Source organism: Canis lupus, chromosome 13 (assembly GCF_011100685.1).
Source record: "Canis lupus familiaris isolate Mischka breed German Shepherd chromosome 13, alternate assembly UU_Cfam_GSD_1.0, whole genome shotgun sequence".
NCBI lineage: Eukaryota > Metazoa > Chordata > Mammalia > Carnivora > Canidae > Canis > Canis lupus.
In genome coordinates, this window is record NC_049234.1 from 26965593 (window position 1) to 26989941 (window position 24349).

Below are 24349 nucleotides of genomic sequence, written 5' to 3' on the forward strand. Positions count from 1 at the left end.
GAAATGCCAGGGACCAGCGACAGGACCATTGGGTGAATGACTTAAGTATTCATAGCTGTATATACTTCACAGTTGTTTGAATATTAAGTGGGTAGATGTGTATAAAACACTTAGAACGGTCAATGGTCCATAGTAAATGTTCAGTAAATGCTGTGGCACAGTTATTATGACCATCCTACTCGAAATTTGTTCCTTCCCTTTAGTTTTCCATAGGAATAACTGGACATTTCCCCACCATCCAAGAGCTATTAAAATCAGAAACTTGCAACTTAATCTTAAATCAGTTGTTTTTCTTCATCATCCCACATGGAACAAATCACCCAAAACTGGTTGATCATACTCCTTAAATATTTCTCAAATGCATCTACTTCTCTCCATCCTCTTTTGTTGTGCCCTCTCCATTTTAAAGTCACCAGCATTCATGGCTCTATTACAGTGGTATCTTTTCTTTTCCAATCAATACTTGTGTTCCTTAAATTCATTCTCTACCGGGAAATGAAAACATTATTTTTAAAAATTCAAATCTGAGGGATCCTGGGGTGGCTCAGTGGTTGAGCATCTGCTTTCAGTTCAGATTGTGATCCCAGGGTCCTGGGATCGAGTCCCACATCAGGCTCTCCACAAGAAGCCTGCTTCTCCCTCTGCCTGTCTCTGCCTCTCTCATGAATAAATAAAATCTTTAAAAATTTTTCAAATCTGATCTGGTCACTCCAATATTTAAAATGCATTAAGACTTTTCACCCTTTGGAAGGACCAATTTCCTGATGATTCACTTCAGCCTCTCCTCATACTCACCTCATGACTTGATCTCTGGAGGTCAGCCATGCTGCGCTTTGGTCGCTGGGCTTCCATGGCCACAGGTTGTTCCATTTTTGAGGTTTTCACATGTTGGCTACTTCTGCTTAGCATGAGCTTTCTCCCTGCCCCTAATTTACCTAATTAATTCCTGACCATTCTTTACATTTCAGCCTGAGTGCTGCACTCTCCAGATAGCCTTCTTCACCATCTCTGGCTACGCAACTATTAGAACTTTCTTCAGCCCTCAGTCAAAGAGGGGGGGAAAAAGAGTTGATATGAGCCTTTGGCACCAGCAACCACTTTGTAGCCGTCCCCAAAGCATGTGGGATTTCTCTAGCTTCTCTGGAGTCGTGACCAATGGTTCTGTCGCCTTCCCTGGTTCTAATAAAACTCTGTGATGGGTTTTGGATTACACTCGTTCCAAGAGGACTCCTTGTCAGTCCTCGAGTGGCCTTTGTTGTCTACAGCCCCTCGCAATGAATTTGAGGGCAAAGGTCTTGGTTACACCCACCACTGAAATCAGACTCAGCTACACTACATGAGGAACATATTAAAGGGTGGAATCCAGCATTCATCCTCACAGGACAAAAGCAATAGCTCTGCAGCATTTCCCTGTCTTTACTTGTGATGGTTCTATAACCACTGCCTCTGACGTTGCAGACAGCTAGGATTTCTTAGCAAACTCTGACCTGCACAGAAAATAAAATAGCACGCAGCAACGGAGTCAAATCAAGCCTTGGGAATGTTTTCGTGAAGAGAAGAGGTTGAACAAGTTTCAATACAAAAACTTATAAATCCCTCTAAGTACTTTCCCCATTTTAATAGTCCTGGCCAGTGCCTTATTATTATTCACCCCATGTTTGAATAATGGAACGCTTAGATCACTATTTCATCGAGGGAAGGAAATGCTGTATATTCTAAAAAGCACTTTGAATAGAGCTCTCTTCCTCTGCAAGGCCATACTTCACTGAGTTTTCCTAATTGCTAAATGCACAGCTCTGGCTTGAAATTCAAGAATTTGAAGAATCGTAGAACACGTCCTGCACCAGTGAAAATCAGACCATAACAGATCCCGGGGCCTTCATTATCTAAGCAAACCGTTCCAGTCCCAGATTATTGCAAACAGTGTCAAGATTTTATATCTATATACACAAACACTATATGACTAAATAGTGTCAAATATGTGTGTATATACCTGAATCATGAATATATATGATTATATATATAATCATATATATAATCATATATAATTATATGATAATATATTATAATATATGATATATTATATGAATATAATATATATATTATATATATATATATATATATTAAGAGAGACAAAAGGCCTCAGTTCTGGTTCTCAGGCACCGCTCTCCAACAGTAGATTGAATTTGTTTCCTCAGTTTCCTTATCTGCTGACTGGGGATCATGCATTTGTCTTGGTCCCCAGTTAAGGTTCTTTTATGGCCCTAATGAGATAATGCAGGTCCCAAGGTTCAGTGATATAAGATATATTTAATAACTTTTCAAGGAAAGGGATTTTTCTTTTTATATCATGTGCACTATCTGTCCTGGAATCACACTAATTCAGGGGTTACTTTCATTGTTAAATCCACAGCATCTCTGATATCTTCTATGGTAGCTCATGGCAGAGCTGAGCCCTGCTCTGAGCAGGCCAGGGTCTCCTCCCATTTCCTGTCTAAAATCATTCTGAAGAAGTTAATTCAAGTGGAACAATCAGCCCATTGTTTGAAAGAAGCCCAAGATTCTTGAAAATCTAATTTTTGAGTTCATTCCCCCAGGTGACCAATAATATGCACTTAAGGCAACACTTTATGAGAAAAATTTGATTCAACTTCACTTGTTCCAACTGGCTTAGGTGGTTGTGTGTACAATAACTCTGAGCATAAATTATTTGAAACAACCCAAACACCCAGTCACTGGGGAAGCACATTCGCTGGATGGATCATTATACAACCATGAAATAGCTATAAAATTTCTGAGTATGAGGAAGTGCTCACATTATATCCTTAAATAATAAAGCAAGGTTCACATTTGTGCAACCTGTATTTATCAATTCTGTGTCAACGAGTTTTGTCAATCACAATGGACCCCAGGGTGTATAAACAGCAGCTTTCTTCTTTTAAATGTCCCTTTAAATCTGTACAGTGGGCTTCTAGATGCTGGCTTTTAACTTTTCCAGGTCGTCTCAGATTTTGAGATATATTCTCTGATCATCTTCAGGGATGAAAACAGTCTTATTTCAACAATAAATGTATCTAATTGAAGTATATACCACCACCCACTAATGCAATTGAAGATTTCCCTTCTATGCCAACTCAGATTCTCTTTCATGCTTGGGAGACCTGCAGTGAGGAAGAGATATGTGGTTACCTTCTTTTCCTTCCTTTCTTTCCCCTCTTCTCTCCCTCACTAGTCTTCCCCGGAGTCCCCAGAGTTGAGGCAGGCTTAGAGGCTTAGATGTAACTTGCTCACTGCGCCCTGTAGGGTGGGATACTATGGATGACTCCCCCCACCCCTTTTTTTTTTATTAAAGATTTTACTTATTTATTCATGAGAGACACACAGAGAGAGGCAGAGACATAGACAGAGGGAGAAGCAGGCTCCCTATGGGGAACCTGATGTGGGACTCGATCCCAAGGCCCCAGAATCATGTCCTGAGCCAAAGGCAGATGCTCAACCGCTGAGCCACTCAGGCATCCCTGGATGACTTCCCCTTAAGGAGCTTTTTTGAGTCCATCATAAGTACCCCGGGGCTCTCCTCCTGCAGCATCAATAGCCTGCCCTGTCCCTCACACCACCTTTCACTTCCAAATCTCAGCCCCCGACCTGGTGGCCCATCTTTCTGCTGAGCCACTTAGCTACTTCAAGCAGTCCTTTTAGGTGTGAATACTTTCAAAATAGCCCAGACCTATTGCATCTTGGGTTCTTCTTTATTTGAGCATATGAGCAGCTATGTCACAGTATAAAACAGCAGCTTGTGTCATACCGCAAAACCACCACCACTGGCACCAACATTGGACAAAGTTCTATGCCATATGCTAAGAGGAAGTCAGAGTGTCCCCATTATCATTCCTGCCCTCAAGATACTAACAATCTAGTAGGGAAGAAAGATGTATTTATAACCAACTTAAAAGACCAGCTGGATGAAACATTTGCCCTGCCCTGGCTTCCCAAAGCCAGCATGACACCAAACTCTTACTGCTTTCCATGATGCTCCTGAGCTTTCCCGTAAATGTCCCTTTCTCTCCAACAAGACTCTGAACTCACAGCATGCAAGTTATGCCTTGTTCATCTTTACCCTCAGCTCCAACTGTGGCTTAAGATAGGAATATGGATGTGTTTATAAATTCAGCAATTGAAACAAATGTCAATTTTTTGAAGGCGCTGGTATACTGTAAGGGTCAGATAAGATTTTTTTGTCGTGGTGTGATGTGAGAGTGTAAAATGTGAAGTTCTTTTCCAGTTAACTGGTCTTAACTTCACTGTTTACTGTTCTGAATGTGTCTCCTGAGTTCTAGGTCCAGGATGACAATGCCTTCCTTATTCATTAGGTGCTAATAATTTAGAGTGAGATAGATTTGTTTGGGTATTTTGTGAGCTAAGTGCTCTGCAAGTATTCATCATTTGAGCAATGAACATAACTCTAGGAAGACAAAGAATTCTCTGCCACATTTTAGCCAAATGCCTTAGTAGGACCTTCTCTGAAACTCATTTGGCCCATCTGGATAGTGGTACACCAAAGATTAGCTCATTGCACTATTATGAAAATTCTTATAATGCAAGCATCAAGAGCACAGGAAGGATTCAATAAATGTAAAACTTTATGAAAAGCATTAATTACTAACTCTGGGTTAGCTGTAGACTCATTCCATTGTAACAAGCACAAATATAGGTGTGGCTTTATGGAAACAGTTTCCTGTGAGCAAACTTATTCTATGCCACAATTAAAGGCAGTTGTAGAGTTGCCTCTCCTGGAAGGTAATGAGCCCCTTTCCCTGGCATGGTTCATGTTCAAGGTGATGACTATTCAGAGACGTGCAGAACACAAGTTACAGTAGATGGCTTTGAGGATCCCTTCACTTGAGGTTTTCAGGAGTTTGAAATTTCAGAAATATATCATTCATTCATTCGACAAATCAGAATTTGCTGGGCTAGGCACTTGCCACAAAAATCCCTGACTACATAGAGGCAGATACACAATAAACATGAATGAATCAATGTTTAGAATGTCAGGTGATGATACCTGCTAATATAAGACCTAACATTTTCAGCTGGAGCTGAGTTTTAAAAGTTAATTTAGAGCAGTACCCCCTAGTCTCAAACTTCAGCAGCAAGAAGGTAAAGAGTTTCATATGCAATGGCCTCTGAGTCCCAGATGTTTCCTTTTCCTAGCATTTAATATCATCTGATGCAGATGGATCCCTGGTCAGTTGAGTGAACTAATTAATAGTTGATAAGTTTCATCAGGGAGAAGATTTCTATCACGGGCTTCAGTATCCTTCATCAAAGAAACCAGGTGATACTATGAATTTTTCCCTTCTGGTTAATCAGGAGGGCTAAATCCAGGAGAAGGGTTCCACAAGGTCAGAGAGATGGAAAAACAGCTACAATTGGCATTCTAGAGCACATCTATTTATACATACCTCCAGGGACACAAGGGAAAAAGGCTCCCATATGCACAGATAAGATTTTCAAAAATCCTAAAAAGCTAACTGAAGCACTCAATCCACTAAGATTAGTAATAAATATCTACCACTAGATAATGTTAGTTTATTTCATCTTATCAGAAAACCTCAGTACAACTTACAATAGCAATTGTGATACATTTGCCCTGTTTCAAGGACTGGATTAGGCTGTGTTTAAACAGAGACACAGACATATTTCTAGGTTTAACCTCACACATAAATAATTCCTAAAGTGATTTTGCATCTATTATTTAACAGACTTATTCCTGCACAAACCAAGCTCGGAGTTAAGCAAAATAGGTCTTAGGATTTCAGGTAGTGGCAGGAGGACAATGTAGGTTTTTGGTATCACAGGTTTTCACATACATTGAGTCCCTTCCTGTTGGGGGCTCTCAAACCTCAATGGGCTTCTAAGAGAGGGAAGTGTGGGTGGCCATGTGCCACCCATTCCCTCATTTCTTCATCCACAAACATGGCAGTCACCGGAATGGAGTCTGGGGCTCACGGTTCCGGAGAGAGGAAGACAAGCTCGACAATAGCTATAATAAAAGATGAAATGTGGAGAGCACCATTAGAAAGTTATGGAGTGTTCTGGGAGTTCATGGGAGGAATATATCACATTAATTTTCTTGTCAGAAGATCCCAGTAGGCTTTGAGGGCAGCTGTACTCAGCCCGGCTGGTGTGGGGGAGGGGAGAAAGAGCAGAATCACGGTGGTCCATTGTTCCAGAGGATGCACCCAAAACTTCACAAAGGACTGGCCTTGCCAGATGCTTAGGGTGAATGTGTCTGCTGTTAAAGACATGCCCATGGAGTCAGACTTGAGCGCAGAGACCAATCCTGGGCTGCGGGACTTTTAGTGCCAAGAAAGTTCCAGGCAAACCAAATGAGTTGGTCATCCTACATGGTAAGGCTGCGCCCTCAGACCCGGCAGCTCCCCCCAGTAGACCCTGACCATGGTGACGACTGGAGGCCATTTGCTGGCCCTCCCCTTCACCTGGGCATCAGGTCCTTTTTTTTAGAATGGGGCCTCTGGGGCAGTGTTTCTCCATGGCTACCCTCTTACCTTCACCTTAGGTGTTATACCATTTTGTAGATACATTAGGCTCAATGAATTGCAGTGCTTCACATAAGGACCAGAGCTCCGTAAAATCAAAGAATTAGTCATGATCCATGTAGGCTCTGAAACTCTTAAAAGGGTCAACAAGTTTGTCTTCAGGGATAGCATCAAGATGAGATGGGAAGACAGGAATACATTTTTCTTTGGTCGCTTTAAGGAAGACAGATCATGGAGGAGCAAGTAGGAGGCCAAAAGTTTAATTGGTGAAGGGGGGCAGTCACAGCCCTTGGGGTCTATGGCAGGAAAGGGGTGAGCCCTGGACCTGACTTGGGAGGATTGGTAGCCCCCAGGATGGGTTTGCTGAGGGCTTTGTAGCCCCATGGGCAGCCTGCTTCCCTCCTCTTCATTAGTCCTATTTTATAAACCAGCAGGGATACACACTGAATTCTGTGGAGGTGTTCACAAGAAGCTTTCCCCCCTCCCTTTCCTAGAGGGATAAAAGACAAACGAGGGGCTGTTCATGGTAATCCAAGGAAGTGGTTGGAGTGAATTCTACAATTCTTTGGCCTTTAAGTCCTGAAGATGACTAGTTAAATAATTTGATGCACAGACCCTGACCACCATTCTAATGAGCTCTGGTAAGCTAGCACAGAAAATTAATGATAATAAATTAATTCCAGAGAATTCCATTTTATGTACTCAATTATTAATGGTATTACAGTGTTATTAATGGTGTCAATTATTAATGGCATGAATAATTAAGAAATCATATCCATGCTATGATGTACAAGGGTTCCAGTGTTGAGCAAATTGCTCAGAATAAATAAATAAACATACCAGAGCTCAGACCTATAATGTTCAGCCTTCAGCATGTTTCTTGGAAAACACTGGTCTATCTGTCATCAGACTAATTTTATTGATGAGGTCTCTGTTACTAGGACTCCTGCCCAAGGCTTATATTATGACAGTAACAGGAAAGAGGTTAGGGGATGGGGGGCCACGTTTCCTTGGCAGTTCTGCCTTCACCGGAGACATAGGGGAGACTGTGCCTGAAACTGGTATCCACTGGAAACTGGATATGAGAAGGGGGAAGGCTGTGTGACTGTAGTGAATCCAGAAGAGCTGACAGGTAAGCCAAGGCTGACTAGTTGAGTTTAACTTGAAAGACATCTGAAGCCCCAAGCAGCTAGTGCCACAACCAGTACAACCAGATTGGGTTTCTGGTAGGTAAAAATGAGGGAGGGACTTCAGGAAAAGTATAGCTTCCAAGGGGGCAAATGACTGGCTGTGTGAACAAGTAATCTACGGTATCAGCCTGGGCCTCAGGTTTTTCCGTTGTGTAAGGGGATGGTATTTATTCTGAAGGCTGTTTGACAAAGTGAATGTATGGTTCACAATAAGGCCTCGACAACATCTTCTATGACTCTTGTTTTTATGATCATTATAAATTTTATAATCCAACTTGATCATTTTATAAGTGAAGAAATTGAAGCCTAAAGATGTGACTTGTTGGGTATCTTCCCCTTGCCTCTTCAGGTACTATCTTCAGCCTCCTTTTCTAGGAACCAGCCTCCATGCATGACACTGACAGCTCCAGTGCCTTGGTGAGCTCTGCTAACAGACTGAGTGGAGGGTCGCCTGGGTAGCTCAGTTAAGTGCCTGCCTTCGGCTCAGGTCATGACCCTAGCATCCTGGGCCTGAGCCCCATGTCGTGCTCTCTGCTCAGCAGGGAGTCTGCTTCTTCCTCTCCCTCTGTGAGCTTATACTTTCTCTCTCTCAAATAAATACATTAAAAAATCTTAAGAGAGAGAGAGAGAGAGAGATATCAAGCAAGAATGGGAAAAAGGGGCAGGAGGAGGCCAGGGCATCTATTTTCTTGGTTCCTTACTTGAGAGGTTCCCATCAGCTTGCCATGCATCTCTACAGAAGACTAGAGGTATTCTCAAAGCAGCCAACTCTACATGATTTTCTCTTTCTGGAATCCTGAAACTACTCCCACTTCTAGACCCTTCTAGTCTATAAATGATAATGAGTTTGCTATTGCCAGCTGTGAATGACTGTGCTATCCCTTTGTGAAAAATGCTTGTCAAATTATTCTACTTTGAAATAGCAGTGACAGAAGTGACATGGACTCCATGTGTAGTATTTTCTTTATATTCAATTTTCATCCATATGCTCATTAAATTATTGTCTACTTAGAATAAGATCACATGCTGGGCACACTGATATGAAAATCAGGAACATACAGGTGCCCATTATATTGAAATACCACTTTATAGGACTCAGATGCAGGAGTTAGCAAATTGTTTCTCTATAAAGAGCCAGATAGCAACTACTTTAGACACTGGGCCCTATGTCTTTGTTGCAACTACTCACTCTGCTGTTGTAGTGCCAAGGCAGCCATAGATAGTATTTCCACCAATAAATATGCCTATATATCAATATGACTTTATTTATGCCCACTGAAATTTGTACTCTGAATAATTTTCATGTGTCACAAAGTACTATTCTTTTTTTTCCTCCAGAAATTTAAATTAAAAAATATAAAAGCAATTCTTAGCTTCTAGGATCTATGAAACCAGACAGTGAGCCAGATTTGACCTATAGACCATAGGGGGCTGGGAATCCCAGGGCTCAGTAGTTTAGCACCTGCCTTTGGCCAAGGGCGTGATCCTAGAGTCCCAGGATTGAGTCCCACATCGGGCTCCCTGCATGGAGCTTGCTTCTCCCTCTGCCTGTGTCTCTGCCTCTCTCTCTCCTCTGTGTCTTTCATGAATAAATATATGAAATCTTAAAAAAATAATAATATTTAAAAAAAAAGACCATAGGTTACTGACCTCTGTGCTAAAACATGAATTTGGTATTGAGGGAACAGATTTAAGGAGGCCAAGAGTTAAGAAGAGGAAGCTGGGAGAGGATCCATACAAGAAGTGACATTGGCCAGGGTACTAATGGATGATAGAGTTGGTTTGGCAGGGAAGAAGGGGAAGTATCTTTGAAGCACAGGTGATGGGCAAAAGCAAAGACTCTTAGAAGTGCCAGATATGCTCTGGGAGTGCGGCCTGAACTTGTAGGGCCAGAAGAAAGAGGCATGGGGTGATTAGAGAGGGAAGGCCCTGGTGGAAAAGAGGGCAAGGAGGCTCTGAGCCACATCCTGGAGGACCAGAGTGTCTTGCTGAGAGACTGGACTTGATAGGTGGGAAAGCCAAGGGATGGAATCCGGGGAACCAGCATTAGACCTGAGTGCAAAGCCCACCTCTACCATTTTCTGACTGAGCGATCATAGGCAAACTGTTTAACCTCTCTGAGCCTCATTTCTTACATGCAAATCATTCATCACAACAGCAGCAACTTCATTACAGTTGTGAGGAGTAAATGGGATAATACACACAGACTGCTCTCAGCAGGACTGTCTCATGGTAAGTGCTCAATAAAGGTCTGCTATTATTAGCATTCCCATGATTAAGCTCATTGACTAGCCTGGCTCTCACTGTGTTTTCTCTAGTCCAAGTTCAGAGAATTCTTGCCATTGCTGATGGGGATGGCAGCTGGACAGTTGGCAGATCTGAAATGAACATAAGGTTTCCCTTCTAGCACCATGACAGCATCAGCCCTAATGAGCCTTCAGTGGCAGAAGTCCATTTTTCTGGACCTGAACCCCATAAACCTTGGGTTATTGGACAAGGAGCCACAACCATAGCTCCTTAGTCCAGACAATATTCTTCTTAGAGTGTTCATCTATTATTACTTTGCCTATGAGTTTTCTTTCCTGCTTAGGCTGCAAAGGGAAAGGACAATGTTTGGATAGTTCTCCTTTTTAACAATTCCCTTGAGTCTCCTGGGTAGTGGCCTTCAGTGAATTTCCATGGTATTCCATCCAACCTGAAGAAGAAGCAGGGCTGAAACAAGTGGACATTATTTAGGGACTTCACTTGAAAGATTCAAGTTCTGCCTATCTTAAAGATGCCTAAAGTGATACATTTTACAATTACTTCAGTGGATCTTTAAAAGATTTCCAATCTGATTTCAATGTGATATTGGATAGAAACCATAGCATTTTACTCCCAAGGCACCATAAGAAGACTAAGAAGTGGTGAGGAAGAGGACTGATTGCTTATTTATTTTAAAGATAAAATAATTTTAATATTAATTATATTTCAGGCAATTAATTAAAATCATTAAACAGACTTTCAAGACATATTTGAAGGTAATATATTTTAACTTCACTTAAAAAAAGGACAAATTCTGTTATAAAAGTAACAACATTTGTTATTGTTCAGGTAGCAGGTAAATACATTTATCACTCAACATTTGGGAAAAAAGAAAAAGCTAGAGAAAATCAAATTACAACTATTCAATAAGCCTAACCTCATAGATTGTATTTTTAACATTAATTATGTATTTTTCCAAAGTACTCTTGTAAGCATATTGTAAACCTAGAAACAAACCAAAAAAAAAAAAAAAAAAAAAAGAGCGTGGGAAGTCTCACTTGAGGATATAAAAGGGTTGAAGTGAAAGATGGTAGGAGAGTTCAAATGTTCAGAGTAATAGGGTTTTGTACCCTCACCCTTCACCCTTACCATGGGTGAGGAGGCACATGTTTGTCCCTCACCCCAAAATGAGAGGTAGTAACACGGATGGATGGATGGATTGAAGGAGAGAGAGATGAAATAAAATGACATAAAGAGAATCAAAATCTGGAGTAAATGATCTGGTAATATTTACTGGTACCTATTATTTAAAATTTAAAGGATAGAATCATATTCTTAGTACTATTTGTAAGTTAGCTGTCTTTGTGTTCTTGCCTACAAAGAGAATAATAAGTCTTAAACCCACCAATGCTTCAAAGCTCGATATGTTTACATGAGGCAAACTTGCTCTATGAGGGCCGTACCTGATTTAAGTTCATTTTAGGCTCTAAAACTTAAACTGACTAAAGCTCATGACACAACAGTCAGAAACAGTCTTGCACCCAAAAATAAACCATGCATTTGTTGGACCATGTCTTTTGTGTTGGCTGTTTAAGAGTGACAAGTAGTTGTGGCTCTTTCACTCTCAGTTCACTTCAAACTGACACATGAAAATAGGATGTAACACTTCCACTTCCAGTTATTGGGACACAAGAAGCACTACAATTTAGAGATGAACCAACAGGTTCAATTTAATATCAAACTAAATTTAGGAGACCTGTCCTTATCCAAAGTGCTTGTAAGAATCTAACTCAATCCTCTTTGGAGGAAGGTAACATTCATATGGGGCATCCTATGACCAATAAAGAAGTTATAAGGCATATGAAGAGGTAAGATTACAAAAAAATCAGACTTGCAAGAGATGCAGATATAGAAGTTATGACACTGAGACTTCAAAATAATTATGCCTGAAATGAAAGAAATCAGATGCTAAGATGTAGAATTTTAGCAGAAAATTAGAAACTGTTAAACAAAGGAAACTCTGAAACTGAAAAAGAAGATAATTGAAATTTTAGAATTCCATACACGTGTTTAATAGTATAGCCAATAATGTTCATGAGATAAATGTTGAGTTAGAAGATAGATTGGTAAAATAAATAAATAAATAAATAAATAAATAAATAAATAAATAAACAAACAAACAAACAAACAAACAAACAAAGTTGATACTTAAACACACACAAAAAGGAAGAGGAGATGTGGGATGTGGAAAAGAGTCTACAGGGCTCAGGAGACAGCCAAAGGGTCCAACATACATGCCTTGAAGTCCCAGAAATAGTGGAGAGAGAGAAAAAATGGAGAATGATATTTGAAGGTACAATTATCCAGAAGCTGTCAAAACTGAAAAAAAGAAAAATTGTGAAAGCAGCTGAGATGATAGATGATAGATAGGTGATTTCAGATGGATAGATAAATAGATGATAGATAGATGATAGATAGATAGATAGATAGATAGATAGATAGATAGATAGATAGACGGATCTTTCAAATGAGCATCAATAACAATAGTGAAGGTGGACCACATAAAAGAAAGGATGGAAAACAGAAAAAACTGAAATTATTCAAAATGTTGAACAAAATAACTACTAACCTAGAATTCTATACTCAGTAAAAATATCATTTAAGAATAAAGGTGAAATATAAAGATATTTTTTAAAAAAACTTCCCATGTTTGGCCCTACCCTAAAAGGGAGGTCTTCAGGCAGAAGGAAAATTGTGCGAGCTCGGAAAATCTGGATGTAATAAGCACCTGAAAGGATAAACATGTGTAAACCTAAATGAATATTGAGTATACAAGCAGAAATAATGGCTCACAGAATAGAAAGTATATGTAGAATTCAAAGACGTGACAATAGATAATAAGGTGGGAGAAAGGAAATGCAGTTGAATTCTGTTTAATAACAGAAAACATAGTGAAAGAACATATAGCTAATAAGAGGAAAATGAAAAAAATTAAAAATAATTACTCCAAGTGAAGGCAAAAAAACCTGAAAAGGTGAGTAAAATAGAAATAGTGAAATAGTACACATAAATAAAAATGTATAAGTAATTACTTTAAATGTAAATAGACTAAATATTCCAATTAAAAGAACAAAGGTTAACAGCAGAGATTAAAAATAAACCAGCATAAGCTTCTTAAAGAGACATACCCTAAATACAAGGATGTAGAAGTTTGAAAGTAAAGGTAAGAAAATTTATACAGTGTGAACATTAACAGAATAAGTTGGATATATCTGAGTATCCAACACAGTAATTCTAAAGCAAGAAACTTACTACAGATTTAAAAAGGTACAATTTTTATAATAAAAAAAAATCTACCTATGAGAAAATGTACCACTTCCAAATTTGCAACCACCTAATAACATAGCTTCAAAATATATACAGAAATTATTAACAGAACTAAGGAGAAATAGACATGAATGTATACTTCACTCAAGTTCTGATAAAATAAGTAGACTCCAATCAACAAGGATGTAGGATATTTGAATAACATGAGAAACAAACACAAACTACTTAACACACAGAGAATAATGCATGCATTAATTGCAGAAAAGAATAATCAACAAGGGGATCAGATGAGTGAAGACAAAACAAGGATTTATTGCTTTTGAAGCTGAATTAGAGGAAGTGATTTAACCTTTTGTCAGAATAAGGCTGCCAACTACTCCACCACCACAGCCTCCATCAGATTAAACTTTTTTCCCTGTAGGAACTGGACAGTTGTAGGCCCTCTCTAACAAGGAGAAAAAGGAGGGGAAAAAAAAACATAAGCTCTGTACAAACTCCACATTCAGAATAGGTGCTTCTTTTGGGAGGTTGGTGGCTCACATGGCCAAAAATGTCCCTGTTCCAATTTCGGGGAGCGGAAGTCTCCTCTTAGAGATGTGATAATAGGAAATTGGGCTCCCTCTCAACAGTATCTCAAGGAGATACTGCAATTCAGAGAGAATAGCACAAAAATATTTGTCTTAACACTGATCACATTTTTATTTTAATGAAATGTCTATATTCCTGACACTTCATCTCCAGAAACCAGATCTTATTAAGATTTGTATCCCCACCCCTCAACATAGTGCTTGGCACATCATTGGTATTATAAAATAATTTTTTTGAAAACAAAAAAGAAATAAATAAAATAAGGCGTTGAATAAATTATGAGTCGTTCAAAATTTGGAAAAAGGTGAGGTAGGGCATCTAGCAGAGACCAAACTCAATCTAGGAGTAATGACCAGTCCTTTACAGAAGCAGCCCTTCCTAAGACATGACATGCAAATGTGTTCCTGAGGAAACCTGGAAATCACCCAGGAGTAGCTGTGCATCCTCCAATCTCTAGTTGGTTCATGTATTGAACTGAAACCGGACGTTCTGAGGGAAGATAGGTTAACAGATCCATGCGGTTTGCGCAGACATGAAAATTGGCTCAAGGTCAATACCTTCATACAAGGAAGCTTCATACAAGGAAGAAGCAGGAGCTCTGATTGCCCAGTTTCAGGCGTTTTAGGTCCCAGAGATGGGGACTCCCACATTTGGAGTGCCAGGAAATCCCACTTAATCCCCCACAACTATCCTTAAAACCATTACCCCTTTGTAATGGAATAAAACACTGAGGTCTAGAGAGAGTAAGACAATCACTCAGGGACGCCTGGGTGGCCCAGTGGTTGAGAGTCTGCCTTAAGTTCAGGTTGTGATCCCAGGGACCTGGGATTGCGTACTGCATCAGGCTCCCTGCAGGGAGCCTGCTTCTCCCTCTGCCTGTGTCTCTGCCTCTCTCTCTGTGTGTCTCTTATGAATAAATAAATAACATCTAAAAAAAAAAAAGGCAATTGCTCAATTACTGCCAAAACTGAGGATCAAATCCTGATCTTCCTATTCCCCCCAAACATGGGTTTTTTTCAACTTCTGTCCCATCCAAGTACTAACCAGGCCTGACCCTGCTTAGCTTCTGAGATCAGACGAGGTCAAACACTTTCAGGGTGGTATGACCATAGACTCTTTCAACTTCTCTACACAGGTTCCCAAAACAGCCTTGAGAAGAGGTTGTGAGTCTACTCCCTCTGTTCAGTAAGCAAGCTCTTGATGTTGACTGGACTTTCCTTGGGAACTTCCCACAAGGAAGAAAGGTGATAACAGACAAAAACTCTTGAAATGGGAATCTGGCTTAATATTCAGTACCTGATGATATTGGTTAGTTATTAAGACTGTAATTGATTATTGATGGACTGGAAAGCCAGAGTACTGAAAGGCACCAGCCCGGCCTGTGGGGGCCCTATATCTATGTGAGGTTCTGCAGTGCGAACAGCATGTTGGGAATGCTTCTGTCTTTTTAATACCTGTTTAAAGCACTCATTCAACAATTTACCTACCACTTATCATAAGAAATCAAAAGGGCAACCCAATTTCTTTCCTTTATTTATGTGTTGAAACTCCACATTACCGATTTTGAAACTTTTGAATATGGGCTGCCAATATTTTTCTTTTGCATTTGTCCCTTAAAATCTATTTTTTTAAACCATGGAGAAGTACATTCTTTTGCTCCTCTCTTTCTCGCCATTCCGCACCTCTGTGGCTCCCTCTGTCTCACCCCTCTAACTTTTGCTTCATCCTTTCTCACATTCATCTCTTTACTATCCATACCTTGTTGATCCTTATTATCAAGAAGTTTTGAATTTTAGTCCAACCTACCAATCTTTCCACTCACTCTTTAACCCACTGTATTGTTTATTTCCATAGAACAGGAACTTTTTTTTTTAAGTTCACAAGGTGGGGCACCTGGGTGGCTCAGTCGGTTGACCATCTGCCTTCAGCTCAGGTTGTGATCCCGCAGTCCTGGGATTGAGTCCCACATTGGGCTCCCTACTCAGCGGGGAGTCTGCTTCTCCCTCTGCCCGTTGTTCCCTCTGCTTGTGCTTCTCTCTCTCTCTGTGTCCAGTAAATAAATAAAACCTTAAAAAACAAAAACAAAGTTCACAAGGGGTTTGGGTCCTCAACAGACACTGTCCTTCCTCAGTTTCCAGGACTCTTTCATTTCTATCTCTAAGACTGTGCCTTCCTGTTTCCCTTCATGGCTTCTCTTCCTCGGTCCTCTATTTGAACAGGTGCTCTCCAGGAATTGGTCCTCTGTATTCCTCTTCCTTTCATCCTCGTTCTGTTTCTGAGCAATTTCAATGAATCCAAGGGTTCACCGAGGAGATATGTTGGTATGCGGGGAAAAGTGAAGACAAAGGGTAAATATGCTACGCTTGATCTTAGCCAAAAGGCGGAGAAGCGATGACAAAGGGTAAATAGGGCACATCTTTCTAGAACATTAATTTTATGAAGACTTGGAGATGGGTTGTTTTCTAATAGGACAGAAATGGCTTCACTGTGAAACAAAAGGCAAATTTGCATAAATTTTAAAAACAAAACATCAAATGTGAAGAAATGTCAGAGTCACTACATATGATTTTTAAGTCATGTCTCCAGAGGCCCTGCGCTTATTTTTTCATTATCATCCACCACCACTAGTACATTCATGGTAAAACAAATGTGCACAGAACTCATGTAGGAGCTTTCTTTATGACTGATAAATTATATCAATAAATCTAATCAATTTTCCAAGTCCTAATCTTAAATCCCCAAATGTTTCCTAATGCTAATTGGATAAGCATTATTGCACAGAATGGTAGAGAATTTTCCTATGGCAGGAGCAGGACAATGATTGCCCTATTATTAATACAGGAGTAACTATCTCTATCCTTATCCAGAAACCTGCCCTAGAGAGTATGGAAAGACCAGGCCAGGAACGCCTGGTATTCATTTATGAACCAACACTGGTAAAACACTGTAAAATCAGCATCACAAGTCTGAGAGGTATGGTTTTAGGAGAGTTGACTGTTGCTCAATTCAGGATAAAACATTCTCATGCTTCCTTTACTACAAAATGGGTCTGCTGGTCTGATGCAATATTGTATGGGAATCCCATCCTGGTAGACCCTGCTGTAAGCCTCCAAATAGAGGTGATTACTTAAATCCCACAGGCAGTAAAGGAAAATCCAAATTCAAAATATTGTTTCTGTTCCTGTAAGAAAAAAGCATTGACTCATACAGAATGGAAAGAGCCTGTAGGCAACTTTCAACCAAGTGGCCAATTGGTCTTCTCAAGGCTTGGTGCTGTCTCAGGTGTTCATGGTTCATTTCTGCTGCTGGCTGGTCAGACCACCCAATGCCATGCCATGTCAGCAGCTAATCAGACTTGGTCAGTGGGAGTCCATACCATAAAGCCCATGTGTAATCTCCACTGCCTTGGCCATGTCATTCATGTGCCTGTCCTGGTAACCCAGGGAAGCTTGATGATGGAGGCTGGCTGACATGAACGAGACCAGTCATTTTGTCTGCTTGACTATTTGGTGCCTTTCCCATAACAGACACTCTCAGGCACCTGTTTGCCTGTGATACAGAGGTACACTGAGCCTACTCCCAAATGTTCATCCATATGTCTCTAACCCAAACTTCTGTTCCTGGTCCTCCGATCTTTTTCTTTCCATATCATTGACAAGCCTGCCAGGCCATTTGCTACTGACCACATCTCCATACATATTCTAACCTTGGTCAATTGTCTTTTCACACCCCTAGACTCTGCCCATTAGGAGCATTTTTCCTTGCTGCTGCAATTCAAGGCCATGAATGCTCAACAAATTCTCAGCCAATCTGATGGGGATTTCTGGAGTAAGTATTGCCTGCCAGTAGGTCCCATGTTGGCCCCAAATGATTCAATCTTTATGTCCCTACCTCATCTAGTCATGAAATGTAGACTGCCCAAGGAAGGGTGAGATCTCAGGGTGGGGGCACAGGGAGCTTTCAGGAGGGGGAGTTCTCCAGAGATGAAATAGACCCTAAAAGAGCTGGCAGCTGGAGATTGTCTGCTGATCCCAAGCCTCACTGCTGGGCAGCAAGTCCTCCTTGAAGGGGGATCTGTACAGTGCGTCTCTAGGTCTACCACATACCTTCTCTAACACAGTGACTGGAATAGAGTGTATCTTTTTAAGATTTTATTTATTTGAGAGAGAGAGAGAGAGAGAAAACCAGCTGGAGCAGGGGGAGGGGAGAAGGAGAGAGAGAAGCAGACTCCCCTCTGAGCAGGGAACCCAGTGTGGGCATTGATCCCAGAACCCCAGGATCACAACCTGAGCCAAAGGCAGATAGATGCTCAACCAACTGACCCACCCAGGCACCCCTGGAATAGAATATATCTTGAATGCATTTTTTTTTTTTTTTTGCAGGAAACAGAAAGCCTGACCACAGTTTTCTTTATAGGACTATGTATCTACAGCTAATTGGTTAACTTGTGCTTGTTCAAGAAATCCATAATGTCTATAGCTTTCTTGTCATTATCCTCACCGTCACAAGGTGGCAACTATCATATTCACCTTCAAGGCCAGAAGGAGAAAGGGCATTGCAGTGTGTCTGTCTCTTTTCATCAGAAAATCAAAACCTCTTCAGGAATTCTGCAGGGAAATTTCCTTTCCTTAGGTCCCTTTGGCCAGAAAGAAGGTATACGAGGGCTTCCAAGAATGCTGAGAGAGTGAGAATAGGATTATCATGATTGACTTACACCAATAAAAATGTATTGCTTGGGTGTGAACATAATTCTTCCCTCAAAAAAAAAAAAATAAATTTCCACGGGCAAGGGAAAAGGAAAAGTCGTTGAACGCTAGGTAGAATGCTAACAATATCTGCCACAGTGAATAAATATTTATTGACTGGAGAATGGTTTTGTGCCACATACACAAAAAAAAAAAAATGCTGCAATGGGAAGAAGTTTGACTAAATAATTTCTGAGGTCATTTCAACGACAGGCTATGAACCAAAGGGAACATTAAAGACCATCCATAATTAATAAAAAGAAATACTTTAACGATGGCAAACCATCAAGAGAGCCAGCAAAAGAGAGGAAAATTCTTTAGCATCGTCGCCAGACTCATTCGGTGTCCCCCAAAGGAAGCTTGAGGCAGCCATCGACTTTGGGAACAGAGCTGCTGAGGCCACGGTGGGCCAGGCAGGCATAATAAGCCCTTTGTCCTGACACTGGATCAGGGAAATCGTGATCAGCTGGAGCGTCCATGAAAAGCCTCCCTCTCACCACCTTTAACGACTCGCCCCCGCCTTCCTCCCCACCCTCCACGGATTCCCCTGCTCAAGATCTGACGTCAATTGTTTCCTTACCATGGCAAGCTGCCTGAGATTTCTGGGAAGTATGTTTAAACAGGAGTCATGCCAGGGCTGGAATGAGCAGTGCTTCTGTGTAGCCTGCGATGGAAGCTGTAATTAGGGATACTGGGATCTCGGAGGCTGTAGGCCAACTACGTGGTGTGTGTGTGCGTGTGTGCCTGTGTGTGCACGCAGGCACACGCGTGCTCGGTGGGAGGGGGGAGGTATACAGACGCATTCCTTTTTTTTTTTTTCTATTTGCTTCTTAACTTAGAATATGAAAATCAAAAACCACAAGAAACTTTGTTAGTTTTATGAAGTGTAATATCCCTCCCAAGTCTGCTTTTTTGTTCTTTCTTTCTTCCTTTCTGAGTGCTTCAGGGATAGGGGATGTCTGTTTTTCCCTTTCTTCAGGGCGGAGGGAGGAGGTGGAGGAGGGGGGGCATTGTCTTAGGGGAAGGGGAGACAGGGGGGAACGGGAGGGAGGAGGAGGCAACTTTCTGCTAAGCTGTTCTAGGCACGTCGTTGTTTTGATTTCCTTGTCCTCTTTTTTCTGTTCTCTTTCTCTCCCTTTCTTCTTTCCCTTCCTCCTTTTTTCCCTTTCTTCTTTCTTTCTTTCTTTCTTTCTTTCTTTCTTTCTTTTTTTCTATTGAAAACTTTTCTTGGGTAAACAATAACTAATAAAACACATAAGAATTACATCCTCATTTAAAAAAAAGGAATTACATCCCCCATAAAGCTTATAGGTAAAAGGCAGACTTTAAACCAATTTTTAAAATTGTTTCTTGATGACGTCTACTCTCTTACCTCCTTCTGTTTTCCCTATTCTTCACTGTTTTGAGGCTGAAGTAAAATACTGCCTGCTGAGATGGTGTAGTTGAAGAAGCATGAGCTACAGAATAAAAAGACTGATTGAAATTCCAGCTGAACCACTTACGACCTGTTGGACCTTCGGCAATTTACTTAACCCACAAGAAGCTTTTTTTCTTGATGTGAGCAGATGGCCATTCACATACGGATGCATCCCCCTTTCATTCTTCTTCATTTCCTCACTGATACTTTCTTAAATAAGCTACCCCAAATGTGTTGGTGATTTTGCATGAAGTCATCCCTCTTCTTGGCATACAGATACTCATTGTGTCCTAATGACTCCAGCTCATTTGCTGGATTTATTAAATTTTACTGAATAATAGCATACATAGAGAATAGTACACAACTCACAAATATACAGCTTAATGGATTTTCATGAACTAATCAAACTCACATAAATTAGCACCCACATCACAAAATTGAATATTATCAGCATCCCAGAAGCCCCTGTACTCTTGTCTGGTCACCACACCCAAAAATAACTACTATCTTTATTTCTAACACCAAGAACATCAAGAAGAAACACCATGGGAACTCTTGCTCAGTGTTTCTTTCTTTAAACTCCACGTTGATAAGATAAATCAAGGTTGTTAACTACAGTGTTACTCTTCATTCTCATTGTATAATATTCCACTGTGTAAATATATCACAATTTGTTTATCCATCCCTCTTGAAGAGGAATATTTGGATCGTCCCAGTCTGGATGATGATACATAGTACTGCTGTAAACATTCTTCTACATGATTGTTAACATACGCACACTTTTCTTTGGGACACCTAGGACTAGAATTACTGAGTCATTGCTCAATACTGTCAGTTTCCCCAAGTAGCTGCAACAGGGTGCACTCCCACCCACAGTATACAGAGTTCTTATTGTTCCACATGTTCACTAGCCCTTGTTCCCAGTAATTCTTACCATTGTTCCTATTGGTTAGTTCCTACTAACTAGTGTTGCCATTGTTCAACATGTTTTGATATGTTCTGTCTTTTGAATGATTTTGGTAAATGTACAGTGATATTGTGTTGTGATCTTAACTTTCATTTCCCTGATGACTAATGAAGATGAACAACCATCATAAGTTTATTGGTCATTTGGACACACTCTTTTTATGAAATTACTATTCAAGTTTTTGCCCATGTTTTGCTGTTGTCTTTTACTTGCTGACCCATAAAAGTTCCTAACATATTCTGTAGTGTCTTTGTTAACATATGTATTGCAAATTTCTCTCACCCTGTGGCTTGCCTTTCGTTTGAATCTTTTTGTTCACTTTTAAATACTGGTGTAGAAACAATGAAGCTGAATTATGCCTCCACAACTTCTTATCTGTGAGAACTCAGGTGAATTAATGAATGGCTCTGGATTTCAGTTTCCTATCTATAAAATGGGAATAATGACCCCTACCCAGCCTATATCATATTGTTGTTGGGAGGAACAATGAGATGCTATATGTGCAATAGCTTGAGAATTTATATGACATCCAGGTCAAGAACTATAACTATGCTTTATAACTATTACAGATAAATTATATTACTATCAGTGGCAATTAAGTTGTCACCAGAGAAAGAAGTAATTTACATGCTGGGGAGAACAAAATAGGTTTGGTATAAATCATCTATGAGGGTGATATCTTTGGTTCATATCTACAGGATAAAGAACTTTTAGTTATACATCCCACACAGGAAATAAATCTTGGAAGTCTCAAGTCATGCTCCCAGATGTGAGCAGCAGCACTCACATAATAAGGATTTTCAGAACCTGCCACTTAACATACCTTAATTATTTTCTCTAAGTTCCCTTGCTTTCCAAAGGATACATTCAATCAGGCAAAGGTGTCTTTCCTAAGAAAGCAGTACCATTACTTAGAAATCCTGGTCTATAACAGAATGTTTTCCATATATTTTATTTCCTTATACCAAAGAGCAGTTTACTTTTGTTGAGAACTTAGTGATTTAAAGCTTACAGGGTATATAAGAAATGTGGAAAAATAGAAAGTCAGACACTGACAAATTGAGAGCATCTCATCCTACCTACTAATTCTACACCTGGGGAAACATAGGTTTGTTTGTTTGTTTGTTTGTTTGTTTGTTTGTTTGTGGGGCACCCGGGTGGCTCAATGGTTGAGCATCTGCCTTTGGCTCAGGATCCTGAAGTCCTGGGATTGAGTCCCGCATCAGGCTCCCTGCAAAGAGTCTGCTTCTCCCTCTGCCTAATGTCTCTGCGTGTCTCTCATGAATATTTATTTATTTATTTATTTATTTATTTTAATTAATTTTATTTTATTTTATTTTTTGAAACTGAGGTTTAGATCTTTTTTTTTAAGATGTATGTATGTATGTATGTATGTATTTATTTATGATAGACAGAGAGAGAGAGAGGCAGAGACACAGGAGGAGGGAGAAGTAGGCTCCATGCCGGGAGCCTGACGTGGGACTCCCGGATCGCGCCTTGGGCCAAAGGCAGGCGCTAAACCACTGAGCCACCCAGGGATCACCTGAGCCACCCAGGGATCCCCGAAACCGAGGTTTAGAGAGATTAAGTTGCTTACCTAAGGATGTACTTGGAGTGAAAAACAAAAGCCTAGAATTTTACTTTATGAAGTGTGACTTCTGTAGGGCCGGGGCTTGTGTTTGTTCTGCTCATTGTCATGGCATGTGACATACCAAGCACGAGGCTTTCCAAACAGTTTCCTTGCCACTTCCCAAACATGCAAAACTCATTCCTATCCTCAAAGACAACTAACTAAATAGAAAAGGCTGAGCACTTAAAAGAATTATAGAATAACATAAACAAATGATTGATTGTTTAGGAAGTACACACAGCTGGGAAAACTTTTACAAATAATTAATTGTGGGATACTTCTCATATTCCTCAGAGAATCCTTCCAAAACCACCCACACCCTAAGACAAAGTTAATCTGTGTTCTCATAGGAACAAGTCCTTAATTCTATTGTAGCAGTATGTCCTGTATTACCTCATATTATAGGTAGTGATTCATGTATCTAAATCCACTAGACTGCTAAGATAGACCTTGGTACCCAGTAGATGATCCATACATAGTTGTTACACAAGTGACTCACTCAACCAACAAATAGTTGGTTTATTACTGTAGTATCTACTACTAGATGTACTAATAGTATATTACTCTAGTATCTCTATTTATAATCCAGTGCTATCATTAGTGATATTGAGATCATTGAAATTGTAGGTCAAGAACATTGTCTGGAGAAATGGGAAGATGCATACATATAGACATTTTTTTTCTATTTTTATTTATAAGTGATAGCATGAAAAAACATAGACTATAAGAGAGGCTGTTTGATAAAGTATAACAACTGTGTCAATTGTTTTCATTTCCTCTCTTTAATTAATTAATTAATCCATCCATCCATCCATTCATTTACTCATCCTTTTAACTAAAGGTTAAAGGTAAAGAGTGGCTATCAAGAGCAATTTTGTCCTTCAGATTTACCACCATCTGCAGACATTTTTGGTTTTCACAGCTTGAAGAGAGAAATTGCTATGGGCACCTGATGGGTAGAGGCCACAGATGTTGCCAAAAATAAAAAATGCACAAGACAGACCCCACAACAAAGAACTTATAGTCCAAAATGTTAGTAGTGCTAAGTTGAGAAACTCTGCTATCCATCTATTGTAGCTAAAATGTTGTCCATTAGTCTGTATAATGCAAGAGAAGCTTGAATTAATTTAATTAAGAGAAAGCATTAGTTTCATCCATGGGCAAGAAGTATGCAATTATGCAGCTCTCCTTCTCTAAACTTTGCAGCGAATGAACCAATCAGCCTTGTTCATCAGTGGAGAATCACTGGCCATTCCAATCTAACTGAGAGGTCATCTTAAAAATTTGAATCACCTAAATCATTCTGTAATTAATGACTATATGCCTTATAGTAGCCCACTACTGTACTATGTTAAAAGAGAAGGCAAAAGAGAAACAATTCACATTAAATCACTACTTTATTTCTCAAAACATCTTCCTATGTGACCTCACAACTTCCCTTTATGGTAAGGAGGATAGGAATTGCTGGCTCAATCTGACAAATGAAGCTACCAAGGCACAGATATACATATAGAGTCTCTATTCTCAAAGATTAAAGAGTTCTCTTGATAAAATAAAAATAAAATCTTTGCTTGATAAAACTGACAACAAGAAAGAATGATAGAACCCATTAAAATGGTAAGGTTTGTAGTTGCCTATCTGGAATGGAGAAGGAGGCAGGAGGATGTAGGACCAGCTCCTT

The 24349-nt window shown here is 40.0% G+C and overlaps 2 long non-coding RNA genes across 23 annotated transcripts in view; one reads left to right on the forward strand and one right to left on the reverse strand.

Moving 5' to 3' along the window:
* LOC119864794 overlaps positions 1 to 24349 on the reverse strand; it is a 293914-nt gene that overhangs the window by 99459 nt on the left and 170106 nt on the right. The gene's annotated exons all lie outside the window — the stretch shown is intronic.
* LOC111098553 lies at positions 6282 to 18640 on the forward strand. 4 transcript variants are annotated; one of them, XR_005368719.1, is made up of 7 exons: positions 6282 to 6410; positions 7055 to 7201; positions 8100 to 8167; positions 9909 to 9982; positions 15045 to 15153; positions 17645 to 17737; positions 18292 to 18640. It is a non-coding gene; the product is annotated as an uncharacterized LOC111098553 (long non-coding RNA). The 4 variants fall into 4 exon arrangements; XR_005368718.1 differs by having other exon boundaries at positions 6313 to 6410; positions 6992 to 7201; XR_005368717.1 differs by lacking the exon at positions 7055 to 7201 and having other exon boundaries at positions 6291 to 6410.